The 23,225-nt window shown below is 44.9% G+C and overlaps 1 protein-coding gene across 2 annotated transcripts in view; it reads left to right on the forward strand.

Annotated features, from left to right (window-relative positions):
- Positions 1–23,225, forward strand: part of PAK2 (p21 (RAC1) activated kinase 2) — an 82,019-nt gene that overhangs the window by 4,584 nt on the left and 54,210 nt on the right. The gene's annotated exons all lie outside the window — the stretch shown is intronic.

Genomic DNA, 23,225 nt, shown 5'->3' on the forward strand with positions numbered 1-23,225 from the left:
TCTGCATGTCTCGCACATTCTGCAGCAAATTCCACCTGCTTTCACAAAGTCCATGCCTGCGGGCAGATCCAGCCTTAGATCGCATGGCTGCTTCTGCAATTACACATAGGTGAAGGGAGTTTTATCACATACCACATCTTCTGTCTGTTACTAGATGTTATAGATTACAGCTGGGGGGGGAGGTCCATAGATTTATCCCACCTCCCAGCAGGTTACTTATTCCACAGAAGAATGAGAAAATTGATCTGTTTGCTCTGCCGGACTGCAAACACAAATGGGATGTTCACATTGTCCGACGGCGCAGCAGAGCTGACAATGTTCCGCCAGCTTTCTAGGCAGATCCTTTTTTTTTTTCTTTTTTTTCACCTCCAACTTGCTAAATTTGGTGTCACTTTGGGCTACAAGCACACATGTAGTTTTGTAAGGAGCCAGAAGTGAATGAATATCAGGAAAAAAAATTTTTTTCCCCCTCCTAAAGTGAACCAGTCATCATGTGCTCTGCCCAATCCACGGGCTGCAGGAATGTGGGACACTGCGGCGTTTTCAGAAATAATGCAGTTTAAAAAATCGTCTAGGAGCAATGGGTCCTAATCGTCATGTATGGCGGGGTGGGGGGTTTGTCACTTTTCTTTGTTGTCTTTTGGTATTTGATTTCCTTTTATTTATTTGCGCTAAATTATATAAAATGCCGCACGGTTCTTTTGCGCAATAGCAAAAATGCTCTTTATTTTAGTCATTTTAACATTATTGCGCCTTTTTAGTGCAGAAATTAGCATGTTCCGATAACATAATGCAGAATTTGCTCAAAAAATTTGTCAGGCTTTCATAAACTGACTCCAGCGGGGAAGGGACTGAAATGTATTTGTGCAAAAAGTTTGCAACTTTTTAAAAAGTCGCATTTCTTAATTTCTGCTGAAAACCTTTAAAAACAATGGCAAACATGCTACTGTCATAGTAGTGGAAACCTGTCTGGCGACTGTACAGAAAGTGCGGCTGCCAGGAGAAATTATTTCCTCCCAAAAGCCACCTGCGCACTATACATATACTACCACTGTGCTGTGTGATGGCACACTATACATATACTACCACTGTGCTGTGTGATGGCACACTATACATATACTACCACTGTGCTGTGTGATGTGATGGCACACTATACATATACTACCACTGTGCTGTGTGATGGCACACTATACATATACTACCACTGTGCTGTGTGATGCGATGGCACACTATACATATACTACCACTGTGCTGTGTGATGCGATGGCACACTATACATATACTACCACTGTGCTGTGTGATGCGATGGCACACTATACATATACTACCACTGTGCTGTGTGATGTGATGGCACACTATACATATACTACCACTGTGCTGTGTGATGCGATGGCACACTATACATATACTACCACTGTGCTGTGTGATGTGATGGCACACTATACATATACTACCACTGTGCTGTGTGATGTGATGGCACACTATACATATACTACCACTGTGCTGTGTGATGTGATGGCACACTATACATATACTACCACTGTGCTGTGTGATGTGATGGCACACTATACATATACTACCACTGTGCTGTGTGATGCGATGGCACACTATACATATACTACCACTGTGCTGTGTGATGTGATGGCACACTATACATATACTACCACTGTGCTGTGTGATGCGATGGCACACTATACATATACTACCACTGTGCTGTGTGATGGCACACTATACATATACTACCACTGTGCTGTGTGATGGCACACTATACATATACTACCACTGTGCTGTGTGATGGCACACTATACATATACTACCACTGTGCTGTGTGATGGCACACTATACATATACTACCACTGTGCTGTGTAATGTGATGGCACACTATACATATACTACCACTGTGCTGTGTAACGTGATGGCACACTATACATATACTACCACTGTGCTGTGTAACGTGATGGCACACTATACATATACTACCACTGTGCTGTGTAACGTGATGGCACACTATACATATACTACCACTGTGCTGTGTGATGGCACGCTATACATATACTACCACTGTGCTGTGTGATGTGATGGCACACTATACATATACTACCACTGTGCTCTGTGATGGCACACTATACATATACTACCACTGTGCTGTGTGATGTGATGGCACACTATACATATACTACCACTGTGCTGTGTGATGTGATGGCACACTATACATATACTACCACTGTGCTGTGTAACGTGATGGCACACTATACATATACTACCACTGTGCTGTGTGATGCGATGGCACACTATACATATACTACCACTGTGCTGTGTGATGTCACACTATACATATACTACCACTGTGCTGTGTGATGGCACACTATGCATATACTACCACTGTGCTGTGTGATGCGATGGCACACTATACATATACTACCACTGTGCTGTGTAACGTGATGGCACACTATACATATACTACCACTGTGCTGTGTGATGCGATGGCACACTATACATATACTACCACTGTGCTGTGTGATGCGATGGCACACTATACATATACTACCACTGTGCTGTGTGATGGCACACTATACATATACTACCACTGTGCTGTGTAATGTGATGGCACACTATACATATACTACCACTGTGCTGTGTGATGCGATGGCACACTATACATATACTACCACTGTGCTGTGTGATGCGATGGCACACTATACATATACTACCACTGTGCTGTGTGATGCGATGGCACACTATACATATACTACCACTGTGCTGTGTGATGCGATGGCACACTATACATATACTACCACTGTGCTGTGTGATGCGATGGCACACTATACATATACTACCACTGTGCTGTGTGATGCGATGGCACACTATACATATACTACCACTGTGCTGTGTGATGCGATGGCACACTATACATATACTACCACTGTGCTGTGTGATGTGATGGCACACTATACATATACTACCACTGTGCTGTGTGATGGCACACTATACATATACTACCACTGTGCTGTGTGATGGCACACTATACATATACTACCACTGTGCTGTGTGATGGCACACTATACATATACTACCACTGTGCTGTGTGATGGCACACTATACATATACTACCACTGTGCTGTGTGATGGCACACTATACATATACTACCACTGTGCTGTGTAATGTGATGGCACACTATACATATACTACCACTGTGCTGTGTAATGTGATGGCACACTATACATATACTACCACTGTGCTGTGTGATGTGATGGCACACTATACATATACTACCACTGTGCTGTGTAACGTGATGGCACACTATACATATACTACCACTGTGCTGTGTGATGGCACACTATACATATACTACCACTGTGCTGTGTGATGTGATGGCACACTATACATATACTACCACTGTGCTCTGTGATGGCACACTATACATACACTACCACTGTGCTGTGTGATGTGATGGCACACTATACATATACTACCACTGTGCTGTGTGATGGCACACTATACATATACTACCACTGTGCTGTGTAACGTGATGGCACACTATACATATACTACCACTGTGCTGTGTGATGGCACACTATACATATACTACCACTGTGCTGTGTGATGGCACACTATACATATACTACCACTGTGCTGTGTAACGTGATGGCACACTATACATATACTACCACTGTGCTGTGTGATGGCACACTATACATATACTACCACTGTGCTGTGTGATGTGATGGCACACTATACATATACTACCACTGTGCTCTGTGATGGCACACTATACATACACTACCACTGTGCTGTGTGATGTGATGGCACACTATACATATACTACCACTGTGCTGTGTGATGGCACACTATACATATACTACCACTGTGCTGTGTAACGTGATGGCACACTATACATATACTACCACTGTGCTGTGTGATGGCACACTATACATATACTACCACTGTGCTGTGTGATGGCACACTATACATATACTACCACTGTGCTGTGTAACGTGATGGCACACTATACATATACTACCACTGTGCTGTGTGATGGCACACTATACATATACTACCACTGTGCTGTGTGATGCGATGGCACACTATACATATACTACCACTGTGCTGTGTGATGCGATGGCACACTATACATATACTACCACTGTGCTGTGTGATGCGATGGCACACTTAACATATACTACCACTGTGCTGTGTGATGGCACACTATACATATACTACCACTGTGCTGTGTGACGGCACACTATACATATACTACCACTGTGCTGTGTGATGTGATGGCACGCTATACATATACTACCACTGTGCTGTGTGATGTGATGGCACGCTATACATATACTACCACTGTGCTGTGTGATGTGATGGCACACTATACATATACTACCACTGTGCTGTGTGATGCGATGGCACACTATACATATACTACCACTGTGCTGTGTGATGCGATGGCACACTATACATATACTACCACTGTGCTGTGTGATGCGATGGCACACTATACATATACTACCACTGTGCTGTGTGATGCGATGGCACACTATACATATACTACCACTGTGCTGTGTGATGCGATGGCACACTATACATATACTACCACTGTGCTGTGTAATGTGATGGCACACTATACATATACTACCACTGTGCTGTGTAATGGCACACTATACATATACTACCACTGTGCTGTGTGATGTGATGGCACACTATACATATACTACCACTGTGCTGTATAATGTGATGGCACACTATACATATACTACCACTGTGCTGTGTGATGGGATGGCACACTATACATATACTACCACTGTGCTGTGTGATGGGATGGCACACTATACATATACTACCACTGTGCTGTGTGATGCGATGGCACACTATACATATACTACCACTGTGCTGTGTGATGGCACACTATACATATACTACCACTGTGCTGTGTGATGCGATGGCACACTATACATATACTACCACTGTGCTGTGTGATGCGATGGCACACTATACATATACTACCACTGTGCTGTGTGATGCGATGGCACACTATACATATACTACCACTGTGCTGTGTGATGCGATGGCACACTATACATATACTACCACTGTGCTGTGTGATGCGATGGCACACTATACATATACTACCACTGTGCTGTGTGATGCGATGGCACACTATACATATACTACCACTGTGCTGTGTAACGTGATGGCACACTATACATATACTACCACTGTGCTGTGTGATGCGATGGCACACTATACATATACTACCACTGTGCTGTGTGATGCGATGGCACACTATACATATACTACCACTGTGCTGTGTGATGTGATGGCACACTATACATATACTACCACTGTGCTGTGTAATGTGATGGCACACTTTACATATACTACCACTGTGCTGTGTGACGGCACACTATACATATACTACCTGTGTAATGTGATGGCACACTATACATATACTACCACTGTGCTGTGTGATGGCACACTATACATATACTACCACTGTGCTGTGTGATGGCACACTATACATATACTATCACTGTGCTGTGTAATGTGATGGCACACTATACATATACTACCACTGTGCTGTGTGATGCGATGGCACACTATACATATACTACCACTGTGCTGTGTGATGCGATGGCACACTATACATATACTACCACTGTGCTGTGTGATGCGATGGCACACTATACATATACTACCACTGTGCTGTGTGATGCGATGGCACACTATACATATACTACCACTGTGCTGTGTGATGCGATGGCACACTATACATATACTACCACTGTGCTGTGTGATGCGATGGCACACTATACATATACTACCACTGTGCTGTGTGATGCGATGGCACACTATACATATACTACCACTGTGCTGTGTGATGCGATGGCACACTATACATATACTACCACTGTGCTGTGTGATGGCACACTATACATATACTACCACTGTGCTGTGTGATGGCACACTATACATATACTACCACTGTGCTGTGTGATGGCACACTATACATATACTACCACTGTGCTGTGTGATGCGATGGCACACTATACATATACTACCACTGTGCTGTGTGATGTGATGGCACACTATACATATACTACCACTGTGCTGTGTGAATGCACACTATACATATACTACCACTGTGCTGTGTAATGTGATGGCACACTATACATATACTACCACTGTGCTGTGTAACGTGATGGCACACTATACATATACTACCACTGTGCTGTGTAACGTGATGGCACACTATACATATACTACCACTGTGCTGTGTGATGGCACACTATACATATACTACCACTGTGCTGTGTGATGTGATGGCACACTATACATATACTACCACTGTGCTCTGTGATGGCACACTATACATACACTACCACTGTGCTGTGTGATGTGATGGCACACTATACATATACTACCACTGTGCTGTGTGATGGCACACTATACATATACTACCACTGTGCTGTGTAACGTGATGGCACACTATACATATACTACCACTGTGCTGTGTGATGGCACACTATACATATACTACCACTGTGCTGTGTGATGGCACACTATACATATACTACCACTGTGCTGTGTAACGTGATGGCACACTATACATATACTACCACTGTGCTGTGTGATGGCACACTATACATATACTACCACTGTGCTGTGTAACGTGATGGCACACTATACATATACTACCACTGTGCTGTGTGATGCGATGGCACACTATACATATACTACCACTGTGCTGTGTGATGCGATGGCACACTTAACATATACTACCAGTGTGCTGTGTGATGGCACACTATTCATATACTACCACTGTGCTGTGTGATGGCACACTATACATATACTACCACTGTGCTGTGTGATGTGATGGCACACTATACATATACTACCACTGTGCTGTGTGATGCGATGGCACACTATACATATACTACCACTGTGCTGTGTGATGTGATGGCACGCTATACATATACTACCACTGTGCTGTGTGATGTGATGGCACGCTATACATATACTACCACTGTGCTGTGTGATGTGATGGCACACTATACATATACTACCACTGTGCTGTGTGATGCGATGGCACACTATACATATACTACCACTGTGCTGTGTGATGCGATGGCACACTATACATATACTACCACTGTGCTGTGTGATGCGATGGCACACTATACATATACTACCACTGTGCTGTGTGATGCGATGGCACACTATACATATACTACCACTGTGCTGTGTGATGCGATGGCACACTATACATATACTACCACTGTGCTGTGTGATGCGATGGCACACTATACATATACTACCACTGTGCTGTGTGATGCGATGGCACACTATACATATACTACCACTGTGCTGTGTGATGCGATGGCACACTATACATATACTACCACTGTGCTGTGTGATGCGATGGCACACTATACATATACTACCACTGTGCTGTGTGATGCGATGGCACACTATACATATACTACCACTGTGCTGTGTGATGCGATGGCACACTATACATATACTACCACTGTGCTGTGTGATGCGATGGCACACTATACATATACTACCACTGTGCTGTGTGATGCGATGGCACACTATACATATACTACCACTGTGCTGTGTAACGTGATGGCACACTATACATATACTACCACTGTGCTGTGTGATGTGATGGCACACTATACATATACTACCACTGTGCTGTATAATGTGATGGCACACTATACATATACTACCACTGTGCTGTGTGATGCGATGGCACACTATACATATACTACCACTGTGCTGTGTGATGTGATGGCACACTTTACATATACTACCACTGTGCTGTGTGACGGCACACTATACTTATACTACCTGTGTAATGTGATGGCACACTATACATATACTACCACTGTGCTGTGTGATGGCACACTATACATATACTACCACTGTGCTGTGTGATGGCACACTATACATATACTATCACTGTGCTGTGTAATGTGATGGCACACTATACATATACTACCACTGTGCTGTGTGATGCGATGGCACACTATACATATACTACCACTGTGCTGTGTGATGCGATGGCACACTATACATATACTACCACTGTGCTGTGTGATGCGATGGCACACTATACATATACTACCACTGTGCTGTGTGATGTGATGGCACACTATACATATACTACCACTGTGCTGTGTGATGCGATGGCACACTATACATATACTACCACTGTGCTGTGTGATGCGATGGCACACTATACATATACTACCACTGTGCTGTGTGATGCGATGGCACACTATACATATACTACCACTGTGCTGTGTGATGCGATGGCACACTATACATATACTACCACTGTGCTGTGTGATGCGATGGCACACTATACATATACTACCACTGTGCTGTGTGATGCGATGGCACACTATACATATACTACCACTGTGCTGTGTGATGGCACACTATACATATACTACCACTGTGCTGTGTGATGGCACGCTATACATATACTACCACTGTGCTGTGTGATGGCACGCTATACATATACTACCACTGTGCTGTGTAATGTGATGGCACACTATACATATACTATTTCAGGTGAATGATGAACTAATAGTTGGATAATTGGCTTTTCAGGATCTGTCATCTGTAAGAATCTTGTGATATTTTCCTACAACCTCGGCTCCATCTTTAACTTTGTTTTATGTTGAGATAAACAGGAATTCCAGAAAAATGCCCCCTCCCCCACCCACCTATAAATCTTTGTCTTAACTATCTTCTGATATCCTCCAGTAATATTTTGTTTCATGAGCTCCTTCTAACTAAACTTTCCTCCATTGTAACAACTGTTGTAGCAGATTACAGCCCAATAAATGGGGTTTTAAGCTGTATCCACATGTCATGACCACGCTGTGATTTTGGTGAGTTTTTCTTAACATATAACCTTTTCCCTTGAGTCTGAAAAATTAGAAAAACAGACAAGTGTGAGTTCAATTTACAGGGAATATGTCAGCAGAATTTCAATCTAAACTATTTATATGCACATGTTCCTGTTTCAAAGACAAGTCCAGCAATACCTTTACACGGCCGGTCTGTTCCCCCGTTACTGGGAAATCAGTGTTTGAATTTGATATGCAAATCAGGCTGAAGAGCTATGATAGATCTGAGGCCTCAGTCACGCTAGATCAGGGATGTCAAACTCAAACACACAGAGGGCCAAAATGAAAAACTTGGATAAAGCTGCTGGCCAACTAGTATACAGTATAATGGGCCCAGACACAGTCCTCTATACAGAATAATGGGCCCCACATAGTCCTCTATACAGAATAATGGGCCCCACATAGTCCTCTATACAGAATAATGGGCCCCACACAGTCCTCTATACAGAATAATGGGCCCCACACAGCCCTCCGTGCAGGATAATGGGCCCCACACAGCCCTCCGTGCAGGATAATGGGCCCCACACAGCCCTCCGTGCAGGATAATGGGCCCCACACAGCCCTCCGTGCAGGATAATGGGCCCCACACAGCCCTCCGTGCAGGATAATGGGCCCCACACAGCCCTCCGTGCAGGATAATGGGCCCCACACAGCCCTCCGTGCAGGATAATGGGCCCCACACAGCCCTCCGTGCAGGATAAGGGGCCCCACACAGCCCTCCGTGCAGGATAAGGGGCCCCACACAGCCCTCCGTGCAGGATAAGGGGCCCCACACAGCCCTCCGTGCAGGATAAGGGGCCCCACACAGCCCTCCGTGCAGGATAAGGGGCCCCACACAGCCCTCCGTGCAGGATAATGGGCCCCACACAGGTGTGGCTGTTCTGCTTTTGCGGGCCAAATATAACCTTCCTGTGGTCCAGATTTGACATGTATGCTTTAGATGTATTCCCCACCCAGCATCACCTCCTGCTGCTTGACAGCTCGTTTGCCTGAAATCGCACAGCATGGAGGCTGTCAGTCAAGCAGGAAGAGGCAGCAGCGCTGGTCATGGAATAGAGCTTGAGTGACAGAGGCTTTAGATCTATCATAGCTCTTCAGTCTCATTTACGTAACAATTTCTCAGTAATGAAGTAATGGACTGGCCATGTGAAGGTATTGTTTGACTTGTCTTTAAAAGAGCTACATGTGCATATAAACAGTTTGGAGATGAAATCCCGCTGACAGATTCCTTTTTAAAACCCCATCCAAATGTAGTGGAGGGAGGGGCTCAGTAGAGTAAACTAAGCAGGATAAGTGTTTTTACAGCCTCAGCAAGTCAATCATGTCACTAGTTTTCATTGTGGATTCAACCTTTCACCTGTGCATCTACATGCTGAATTCCATGCTGTCTTCCCTATACCGTTCTGTTCCAATTCTCTAATGGTACGTCACCCAACTTTTCCGTCTTGACTCCCATGCAGATTTCTCTATTTCTCTACCCCTATGTCCCACTGGTATGTGACCCAGCTGCCCCCCACTTTCATTTATGACCTTGTTTATTCTGTCTTGAGCATCCAGCATCTGGTTCAATCTAATCAGCTGATCAAGATGAGCACAGACCACTCCCATCTGCTTCACAGCTGAATGCATTCTGTAGCCCATATATTGAGAACTAGGAGTCTGTGTCAGACTTCTGTCTGTGTCCATGAGCTGAAGTGTCTGAAATTTGAATGAATCCTGAATTGAAATTGAAGGTAACTGGATACTTTGTCACAGTAAACAATGTTTCTCTTTGTTTTCACTCTCACCTCCTTAATCCTTCACTTCTTTCAACCACCCCTAATCCCTACACCTAGTAAGGAACTCTTCATCTCTTCCTCCATTCTCCCCACCCATCTCACCTCCTCCTCAGAGCTATTCCTCAATATACAATCCTTTGTCTCCAAACACAGACAGCCACCTCATGCCCTCTCCTGCTCCCACCTACTAACGCTTTCTCTGCTCCTCCTTACTGCCGGCGACATCTCTCCAAATCCCGGCCTTCCTCACCACATCCCTACAATCACTTCCACCTCCTACCCATGATCTATCCCAAACTCTCCTAACCCTTCTAACCTTCGACCTATACGCCCAGCCCCCTCTTCCCCAGTTCCACTAACAGGAGCTCTATGGAACGCTCGCTCGGTCTGCAATAAACTTTCCTACATTCACGATCTCTTCATCACTAACAAGCTTTCCTTCCTCTGCATCACTGAAACCTGGCTCACCCCCTCCGACACGGCCTCTCCTGCTTCACTCTCATATGGCGGATTCCACCTCTCCCATACCCCCCGCCCCACCGGCAAGCACGGTGGAGGAATAGGTTTCCTCCTCTCAGAAAAGTGCTCCTTCACCCATATCCCACTGCCGCCCGCAATTACTCTCCCCTCCTTTGAAGTGCACTGCGTGCGCATCTACTCCCCATCCAACCTCCAACTGGCTGTCATCTACCGCCCCCCAGGATCAACCACCACTTTCTTTGACCACTTCACCACTTGGCTACTTTCATTTCCTCTCGATTGACATCCCCACTATCCTCATGGGTGACTTTAACATCCCCATTGACACTTCCCTCTCAGCTGCCTCTAAGCTTCTATCCCTCACTTCCTCCTTTGGTCTTACTCTGTGGTCTTCCACACCCACCCACAAAGACGGCCACACGCTGGAACTCATCTTCACCCGCCTCTGTTCCCTATCTAACCTCTCTAACTCACCTCTCCCTCTCTCTGACCACAACCTACTCACATTCTCTTCTCTCTCCTCCCCGGGGCAACAATCCCCACTCCACAAACTTGCATACCCTCGTAGAAATCTCAAACACCTTGACCTACACTCTCTCTCTGAATCCCTCCTCCCTCTTACAGACATTAGTTCCTTACATGATGCAGATGCTGCTGCCACTTTATACAACACCACAACAGCTGCAGCTCTCGATTCGGTCGCCCCTCTCACACATACCAAGGCTCGCACAATCAACAGACAACCATGGCACACCAGCCTAACTAAAGAACTGCGACGGGCCTCCAGGGTTGCTGAACGTAGATGGAAAAGGTCCCACTCCCATGAGCACTTCATCGCATTCAAACAGTCCCTCACTACCTTCAAGTTCACACTCACTGCAGCAAAACAAACATACTTTGCATCTCTCATATCCTCCCTGTCTCACAACCCTAAACAACTATTCAACACCTTCAATTCTCTCCTCCGTCCCCCAGTGCCTCCTCCCTCTCCTCTTATTTCAGCCGAAGACTTTGCCTCATTCTTCAAGCAGAAGATTGACACCATCAGACAAAGTTTTTGCCTAAAGCCCCCACAGCCCCCCCCACACCTACTCAACCCTCCTCCTCCAAAACTACATTCTCCACCGTTTCTGAAGATCAGCTTTCCTCTTTACTCTCCAAATCACACCTCACCACCTGTAAACTTGACCCAATCCCGTCCCACCTCATCCCAAACCTTACCACTATCTTCATCCCAGCCCTAGCCCACCTCTTCAACTTGTCACTAACAACTGGTGTCTTCCCCTCATGCTTCAAACATGCCTCAATCACACCCATCCTCAAAAAGCCCTCCCTTGACCCATCCTCCGTGTCTAGCTATCGCCCCATATCACTTCTCCCCTATGCCTCAAAACTACTGGAACAACACGTCCATTCTGAACTGTCCTCCCACCTCTCCTCCTGCTCCCTCTTTGACCGCCTACAATCTGGTTTCCGACCGCACCATTCTACTGAAACTGCACTGACTAAAGTCACCAACGACCTACTAACCGCCAAATCTAAGCGACACTACTCTGTCCTCCTCCTCCTAGACCTGTCATCTGCCTTTGACACAGTGGACCATTCCCTCTTACTCCAGACTCTCTCATCTCTCGGCATCACAGACTTGGCCTATCCTGGATCTCCTCATACCTAACAGACCGGACATTGTGTCTCCCACTCACAGACCACCTTCTCATCTCGCCCCCTATCTGTCGGTGTCCCCCAAGGTTCAGTTCTAGGACCCCTGCTCTTCTCCATCTAAACCTTCGGCCTGGGACAGCTCATAGAGTCTCATGGCTTTCATGATCACCTCTATGCTGATGACACATAGATCTACCTCTCTGGACCCGATATCACCTCCTTATTAACCAAAATCCCACAATGTCTGTCTGCTATTTCATCCTTCTTCTCTGCCAGATTTCTAAAACTTAACATGGACAAAACACTCATCATCTTTCCGCCATCTCATTCAACCCTCCGAACTGACCTATCTATCAACGTTAATGGCTGCCCACTCTCCCCAGTCCCTCAAGCTCGCTGCCTTGGGGTAACCCTGGACTCTGAACTCTCCTTCAAACCACATATCCAAGCCCTTTCCTCTTCCTGCCGACTCCAACTCAAAAATATCTCCCGGATCCACACATTCCTCAACCATGAATCTGCAAAAACACTAGTGCACGCCCTAATCATCTCCCGCCTTGACTACTGCAACCTCCTGCTCTGTGGCCTCCCTTCTAACACTCTCACACCCCTCCAATCTATCCTAAACTCTGCTGCTCGACTAATCAACCTGTCCCCCCGCTATAACCCGGCCTCTCCTCTCTGTCAATCTCTTCACTGGCTCCCCATTACCCAGAGACTCCAGTTCAAAACCCTAACCATGACATACAAAGCCATTCACAACCTGTCTCCTTCATATATCTCCGACCTAGTCTCCCGTTACATACCTGCACGCAACCTCCGATCCTCACAAGATCTCCTGCTCTACTCCCCTCTTATCTCCTCCTCCCACAACCGTATACAAGATTTCTCCCGTGCTTCCCCCCTACTCTGGAACTCTCTACCCCAACGTATCAGACTCTCGCCTACCGTGGAAACCTTCAAAAGGAACCTGAAGACCCACATCTTCCAACAAGCCTACAACCTGCAGTAACCACCGCTCCACCATACCGCTGCACGACCAGCTCTATCCTCACCTACTGTATCCTCACCCATCCCTCGTAGATTGTGAGCCCTCGCGGGCAGGGTCCTCGCTCCTCCTGTACCAGTCGCTGTCACATTGTGTTCAAGATTATTGTAATTGTTCTTGTATTATACCCCTTTTTCACATGTAAAGCGCCATGGAATAAATGGCGCTATAATAATAAATAATAATAATCTACAGCACAATCTGAACGTGACACATGCAGATGTAGTTTTCATATCACTGTAGATTTGCAGATCTGCACTATGGCACTTTTGCCTTATTTTTTTGTTCCCGATTTCCTTAATGGGAGTATGTAGAATAAAAACAATAATCCCACCTTTCATACTATGACTTTCTGGGACTAGGCCAATCTAGTGTTAGTACTGCAAATGAAGTGGGCCAGCAGTTTCTGGAAACATGAGATAAATGGACAGGTGCACGTCTCCCTGATGGCTGCGGTGCGAACACATATATGCAGCACACAGTGAACTGCATTTTAGCTACATAGACTATATATTTGTGCTTCATGGCACACCATTTTATCAAATTATGTGAGCCCATCTGCAGGGCTGTGGAGTCGGTAAGCCAAACCTCCGACTCTGAAATTTCCATGACTCTGACTCCCTCATACATGGCTCATGTTTAAGTGATAAATTTACTGTAGCACAGATTCATCTCCGCTAAAAGTCTAGACCCTTAGATCAGGAATAGGACAGACATTTATAGGACATTTCAGAACTTTCCCAAATTCTTATGAAAAAATATTCCCCACAAACTGCATTGAACTACTGTACACAATTTATTATATATTTTAGGAATTGGAGTCGGTCCATTTTATTCCGACTCCACCAAAATGGACACTGACTCCATGACTCCGACTCCACAGCCCTGCCCATCTGCCAGCAAAAGGGCCACCTCTTCAGATTGGACCCTACACTAATAGACTTGCCTTAAACTGTTATACAGCCCTGCTAACATGGATTTTCAGAGTCAGTACATCATCCTAATCAAGTATAACAAATCTATTTAAAGCGTAACAAAATGTTTAAGATAAAATTGATTGTCGGGGGTCCGGTTCTTGAGACCCCCTACTCTTCACTCCAAAGATCCCTGAGAATTGTGCGGCTCAGAGGACAGGAGCGCTCACACGCTCACCTGCGCTTTCTATTGCATCGTACTCCAATCTGTGTGCTCTCTCAGGCAGGAGCTGTGAGCTCGAGCTGCTCCTTTCTTGGGGGTCTTTTGACTGATCAGTGTGGGGGGTCACAGATCCTGGACTCCCACCAAGTCTACAGGACTTACTGATTTAGTGCCTATAATTTAAATGATGGGAACTAGAGTTGGCACAAATGGATTAGCACATCCCTTTCCATTGGCCACTGGACAGGAGCGAGGTCTCTTACCATCTGCGGCTCTATTGATTAGCTGGCCTTGCGCGATGTCACGTGCCGCTCTACAGCGATGACATCATGCCAGGCTGGCTAATCAAAAGAAGAGTTGCCGAGTACAGCAGGTAAGAGACGTTACTTCCGGGGCTGTACGTCGACAACATACCACTTTTGTGACTGACTGGATTTCAACGTGTGAATCAATTCACAACAACTCTGCCTGTACCACGGGCAGCGTGATACGGGCTCTGGGCTCATTCAGGCGGCTTATAAATCGGAAGGCTATCAGAGCTCAATGCTCGGACTGGCCGGCAGCTCTCCCGACCCGAGCGTGATAACTGCATAGAAATAAATAAAGCTGTTACTCTGATCGGGAGAGCCGCCGTCCAGTCCGAGCATTGCATTTCCTCCTCCGTCCGATTTATACGACCGTCTGACTGTGTCATCTTGCTGCATTATTTCTGCAGCGTTTCAGAGAACGCATACTTTGAAAGGCTGGACCTGCTTCAGACAAGTCATTCTAGTTGCATGATGGCGGCTTCTCTTCACCAAGATATCCTGAACTGACGGGTCTCTCCCCTCTGTGTATTGTAGGAAGTGGGAGAAGTTACCGGCAATATCAGTCTGCATCATGGGCTGCGTGGGTCATCTATAAGTTACCTTTATGGTAGTGTTGTAGTAATGGCATCGTTTTTATCTGTTTTATCTTTTTAACTTTAGGTCACCGAAAATGACTGAATAACCCTTGCCTAACTTCTGACAACTTGGTTATAACTATCCCTCTTAGGGTCTGGTCACACCTGTGTATATTCTCTCATGCAAGAGAATCGGATTGATTTTGCTAACGACATCGATTGATCCGAGTGTCATCTGAGTGTGATCCGATTCTCTCACATGAGAGAATTGTAGTACAGGTGCGGAGAAGATGGAGAACTTAATTTCTCCATCTCCTTCATTGTGTGCGTACATCAGACTGCACTCTGATGACAGCCGAATGCAGCCCGATGTTCCACACACACCCATAGACTTATATGGGTGTGCTTAGTCTGATTATGGGATCCACACACAGCATGCCTTAATTGTTTTCTTATGCCAAATGGGCATGAGAAAATAATTTCAGATCTGCACTGCCCCGCAGTATAACACTGGGCTGAGTGTTGTCCGATAAAACATCGCATAGCACTCGGCCGTGTTTACGCCAGTGTGAGCGAGCCCTTACACTTACAGTCTGCATATTCCTTCCTGTCTGCTCCTTGGTGTGAGGTCCTGTGTATACTCCGTGTATGAACCTGTTGATATTGGGACGCTTACTCTGTGGCGGCAGGATAAATAATGGCATCCTGGCACACTACACTAGACCGCTCTGCTGGTAATCTGGTCTGCAGTCTACAGTATGTGTGCACAGGGTTATAAGCAATGATTACAGCCGTTTAGGAACAACTGAGGTATTTATCCTAAGTCATTTGATAAGGATCATTAAAGGGTCTTTTAGGATCGCTACTTGCTATAGGTGGCACTAGAGTTCTAGTCCTCTTCCTCTCTGAAGAGGCAATTTGCATAATTAATTTCCCAGCGGAGCATACATGGCATATAAGTCTCCTTACTTTGATATGCCAGGCCAGGCTTGTCTCTCTACATGAGGAGAAACATTACCTCTTAGTTCCCATCACTTTATAAGAACAGGGGCTTCTGAACTCAATGCTTGGGAGTGATGGGGGTCTTAGCAGATAGTGATAAGTTACGGTGGGCCATCCTCTTTACATACAATGTATATTTTCCCTGTCGGTGGGTGTTGAGATGCTTTGGGCAGTACTGTTGTCTGGTCCATCATGTTATAAGTTGTGTGCTCATATGATATCTATTCAGGGGCACTGTTCACACCCTATGCATAGCCGTGCCATGCGGTACCTGGCAGATGTGACTGCTTTGTAAGATAGCTGCTAGTAGTCATGTTTTCTCACAGTGCAGTGTACAGAGGAGGTTGTTCTTACCAGGACCTGCCAACTTCTCACATCGGTGCCCCTGTGGCAGCACACAATCTGCTTTCATGCTGCTGTAATCTGACTACCTGGTAACAGGGAGGGATGGTTGGAATTTGGCCTTTACACAGTCCCAGTGTTTGTTTGCAGACCGTTCGTATACTGTGAGTCGGCAGAAGGACGGCGATCATGAATGCTCAGATTCCTCTGTCTTGTTTCATCAGTCTCTGGATTACTGGATATGACTCCATTTCTGCCCCAGTTATTCTGTTTAGTAAAAGCCGGATCACAATGGGATAGACGTGTTGTAACCAGGACTGTGAGCTGCAGTTCATCATATACAGTTGAAACCAGAAGTTTACATACACTATATAAAATGACACATATGCATGTTTTTCTCAATATCTGACATGAAATCAGAATAAACCTTTCCCGTTTTAGGTCAATTAGGATTACCATCAATTTTAATATGTGCCAAATGCCAGAATAATGAGAGAGAGTGTTTTAGGCTATGTGCCCACGTTGCGGAAATGAAGCATATTTTTTACGCTTCTCCCCGGCGGGAAAATCGCATGCGGATTTTACATGCGGTTTTCCCGCCAGGTAGAAGCGTTTGTGAGGCGTCTTTGCAGCGTCTTTGCATGCATTTCCGCATGCGGGTTATCAAGCACTTCTCCAAGTGATTCAAGCATCACTTGGAAAAGTGCTTGACAACTTGTTCACACTATATAAATCCATGCAACCGGCATGGATTTATATAGTGTGACCAAGTAATAGTTAAAAAAAAAGAATCAGAATGGTAAAAAATAAAAAAATAAAGTTTATACTCCCCTTCTGATGCATTCTGTGCCCCGTCCGGAGTCTTGAGCGGCTCACGCTGTTGTGTGCAGGACCTTCGGTGACATCATTGAGTCATGTGATGGGTCACATGACTCAATGACGTGGCAGGTCCTTCACACACCTCGCGACGGCGGGAAAACACCGGGAAGACATCAGAAGATAAGTATAAACTTTATTTTATTCTTTTTTTTACAGGTTCTTTGGTACCCAGGTCTGGATGAGAGTCTCCTCTCCTCCAGACTTGGGTACCATCCGCATGTGGAAACGCAAAATTAATGAACATGCTGCGGATTTTTGACCGCAGCATATACGCTGCGGAAAAATCCGCAGCATGGGCATTGACATTGCGGAATGCCATTGGGGACCATGGGGTGCGGATTTACATGCGTTTTACAAGCGTTTACGCTGCGGAAATTCCGCAGCGTATACGCTTGTAATACGCAACGTGGGCACGCAGCCTTAAGGCATTTTTATTACTGCAAAGTCAAAAGTTTACATACATTTCTTTAGTATTTGGTACCATTGCCCTTAAACTGAATGACTTGGGTCAAACGTTTGGGATCTCCTTCCACAAGCTTCTCACAATAGTTGGTCAGAATTTGAGCCCATTCTCCTGACAAAACTGGTGTAACTGATCCAGGTTTGTAGGTCACCTTGCTCGCACCTGCCTTTTCAGTTTTGCCCATAAATTTTCAATAGGATTGATATCAGGGCTTTGCGATGGCCACCCCAAAACATTGACTTTGTTATCAAGCCACTTTGTTACCATTTTGGCAGTATGGTTCGGGTCATTGTCCATTTGGAAGACCCCTTTCTGCCCAAGCTTTAACTTCCTGGCTGATGTCTTGAGATGTTGCTTCAGTATTGCCACATAATCTTCTTTCTCCTGATGCCATCTATTTTGAGAAGTGCACCAGTCCCTCCTGCAGCAAAAAAAACTCACAACATGATGCTGCCACACCCATGTTTCACAGTTGGGATGGTGTTCTTGGGCTTCCAAACGTCTCCCCTTTTCCATCAAATGTAATGATGGTCATTATGCCCAAATGTTAAATTTTAGTTTAATGAGACCACAGGACATGTCTCCAAAAATTAAGGTCTTTGTTCCAGTGTACGTTTGCAAACATTAATCTGGCTTTTTTATGTTTCTTTTGGAGTAATGACTTCTTCCTGGCAGAGTGGCCTTTCAGCCCATGTTGATGCAGTCTTGTTTCACTGTGGATATTGACACAATGTTACCAGCTGCCGCCTTCATCTTCACAAGGTCTTTTGCTTTTGTCCTTGGGTTGATATGCTCATGTCGGACCAAAGCACGTTCATCTCTGGGACACAGAACCCGTCTCCTTCCTGAGCGGTATGATGGCTGGACATTCCTATCTTGTTTCTACTTGCGTATAATTGTTTGTACAGATGAACGAGGCACTTTCTGGTATCTTGAAATTGTACCCAAGGATGAGCCAGACTTGTGCAAGTCCACAATTCCCTTTCTGAGTTCTTGGCTGATTTCTTTAGACTTTCCCATGATGCTACACAAAGAAGCAGTGTGTTTCAGGTGTGCATTAAAATACATCCACAGGCATGTCTCTAATTAACTCAGATGTTGCCAAAAAAACTCTCAGAAGCTTCCAAACACATGACATCATCATATGGGCAGTCCAGAATTGTTTAAAGGCATAGTAACCTTAGTGTATGCAAACTTTTGACTTTGCAGTAAGTAATAAAAATGCATTAAAACATTCTCTCTCTCATTATTCTGGCATTTGGCAAATATTAAAAATTATGGTAATCCTAATTGACGTAAAACGGGAAAGGTTTATTCTGATTTCATGTCAGATATTGAGGAAAACATGTATATGTGTTTGTTTATATAGTGTATGTAAACTTCTGGTTTCAACTGTAAGTGGGAGCACTCCGACTTTTTACATGTTATTTTTCGTATTTCATGTGCAGAGTTTGTCGGTGTTGCGGGTAGAGCAGGTAGGTGGTCTGCTCTGCTTGTTGCCGGGATAGGTGGTCTCGTTATATAATGTGTTCTGTGAAGGCTTTATGACGCACAAAAAATATATTCTCTTCGAAACTGTCCTACCTGACTTCAATAATCTGCAAAACCTCGACGGCTAAATTTCCAGGCATCTCCGCTACAGAGACTAATGCACATTGCCATAAGGAGTTACCGTATGTAGCACAAATCAGTAATGCACCATCCAAACACTATATTATATATACAGTACAGACCAAAAGTTTGGACACACCTTCTCACTTAAAGATTTTTTCTGTATTTTCATGACTATGAAAATTGTACTTTCATACTGAAGGCATCAAAACTATGAATTAACACATGTGGAATTATATACTTAACAAAAAAGTGTGAAACAACTGAAAATATGTCTTATATTCTAGGTTCTTCAAAGTAGCCACCTTTGGCTTTGATGACTGCTTTGCACACTCTTGGCATTCTCTTGATGAGCTTCAAGAGGTATTCACCGGAAATGGTCTTCCAACAATCTTGAAGGAGTTCCCAGAGATGCTTCGCACTTGTTGGCCCTTTTGCCTTCACTCTGCGGTCCAGCTCACCCCAAACCATCTCGATTGGGTTCAGGTCTGGTGTCTGTGGAGGCCAGGTCATCTGGCGTAGCACCCCATCACTCTCCTTCTTGGTCAAATAGCCCTAACACAGCCTGGAGGTGTGTTTGGGGTCATTGTCCTGTTGAAAAATAAATGATGGTCCAACTAAACGCAAACCGGATGGAATAGCATGCCGCTGCAAGATGCTGTGGTAGCCATGCTGGTTCAATATGCCTTCAATTTTGAATAAATCCCAACAGTGTCACCAGCAAAGCACCCCCACACCATCACACCTCCTCCTTCATGCTTCACGGTGGGAACCAGGCATGTAGAGTCCATCCGTTCACCTTTTCTGCGTCGCACAAAGATACGGTGGTTGGAACCAAAGATCTCAAATTTGGACTCATCAGACCAAAGCACAGATTTCCACTGGTCTAATGTCCATTCCTTGTGTTCTTTACCCCAAACAAGTCTCTTCTGCTTATTACCTGTCCTTAGCAGTGGTTTCCTAGCAGCTATTTTACCATGAAGGCCTGCTGCACAAAGTCTCCTCTTAGCAGTTGTTGTAGAGATGTGTCTGCTGCTAGAACTCTGTGTGGCATTGACCTGGTCTATAATCTGAGCTGCTGTTAACCTGCGATTTCTGAGGCTGGTGACTCTGATAAACTTATCCTCAGAAGCAGAGGTGACTCTTGGTCTTCCTTTCCTGGGGCGGTCCTCATGTGAGCCAGTTTCTTTGTACCGCTTGATGATTTTTGCAACTGCACTTGGGGACATTTTCAAAGTTTGCCCAATTTTTTGCACTGACTGTCCTTCATTTCTTAAAGTAATGATGGCCACTCGTTTTTCTTTACTTAGCTGCTTTTTTCTTGCCATAATACAAATTCTAACAGTCTATTCAGTAGGACTATCAGCTGTGTATCCACCAGACTTCTGCACAACACAACTGATGGTCCCAACCCCATTTATAAGGCAAGAAATCCCACTTATTAAACCTGACAGGGCACTCCTGTGAAGTGAAGACCATTTCTGGTGACTACCTCTTGAAGCGCATCAAGAGAATGCCAAGAGTGTGCAAAGCCGTCATCAAAGCAAAAGGTGGCTACTTTGAAGAACCTAGAATATAAGACATATTTTCAGTTGTTTCACACTTTTTTGTTAAGTATATAATTCCACATGTGTTAATTCATAGTTTTGATGCTTTCAGTGTGAATGTACAATTTTCAAAGTCATGAAGATACAGAAAAATCTTTAAATGAGAAGGTGTGTCCAAACTTTTGGTCTGTACTGTATATGAAACGAAAAATCAAGCGAGGCTCACGTACCGTACAAACTAGAAGAGCAAAATGCATCGCAACTCGCTCTGTCACCTGCCTAAATACAGATATAGTCTCCCCCAAAACAAACTGGCTGATGTACTGGTGTCTTTACTTCTAGACCTTAGCAAACAAGACACGAAATTTTGACCCTTTAATGTTTCATCAAGTTTTACACAGATTTATGTGTTCTAGACACCAGATGTGAGGTCTAGAGGAAAATGGTGGCGACATGGGCCGAAGTGTAGGTGCCTTTTCAGACTGTCTGGTATGTAACATTGCGCTGTCTAAAAATGTAGGAAAGTTGGTAAAACGGCCCCATGGTGCCAGGTGATAAGGACACACTGACTGATAATATCCACAGGCGTTCATGGCGAGGCTTTCCGTATATTTTGCAGCAGATCGCACCCTTTGCCTTGCAGACAGTGAAAGCCGCTGCTTTCTGTAAGGTAAGGAGCTGCTGTAGATCTGCCCATTTCTTATATGACTTTATTTCCATGTAGCTTTTTTGTGTGTTAGATGTTATGTTTTTGAAGAACCCACCCACATTTATTCTACTCTAAGCGCTCAGCCATGTGGGACGTTTCCACTACTCCATTCCGACAGTGGGTGGTCCACAGCCGGTCCTCCAATTCTTGCAGATTTTGCTGTGGCCCCAGACTTCAATTTTTGCATTGCAAAATATTCTCTGAAAATCCTCCTCATTAATTGAAATACTGTCTATGATCAATCTCATCTGCAAAACGCTGCAGATATTTTGCTTGAAAAATCCAACCCGTGTGAACATACTCTAACATGAGCACCAGGTGGCGGCACATGGCTTGCCTATGTCTCTTTAATATAGACCTGTAGAGCCTGTGTACAGGGTCTGTGCACACACATATATAGTCCGTGCTGCTTCCACCTATGGGTAAAGCATTTGCTTCTCTGGCAGATCATCCTGGTAATGTGAGATCATAATGATCCTTGGATTAGAAGAAGCAGTGAAGCTGCAAATCCTTCTCTCTCCCGTCTGTGCAGAGCTTAAACCTACCATCAGGAATAAAAATTGTGCTGTAGATATGGTGAGTGTGCTGTACACAAACCGCACAAATCCACAGGAAAAACATAACTCTGCTCGCCCCTTCCCAACTACTGTACAGAATAACTCCCCTACACGGACCCCAGTGCAGATCTGAGGGGGCAGAAACCATTCCTGGGACTGCTGAGCGGTGTGGAGCTTGGGACCGATTTTACTACCGTCT

Source organism: Phyllobates terribilis, unplaced genomic scaffold, assembly GCF_046119375.1.
Source record: "Phyllobates terribilis strain yellow unplaced genomic scaffold, ASM4611937v1 Scaffold_3__8_contigs__length_932513732, whole genome shotgun sequence".
NCBI lineage: Eukaryota > Metazoa > Chordata > Amphibia > Anura > Dendrobatidae > Phyllobates > Phyllobates terribilis.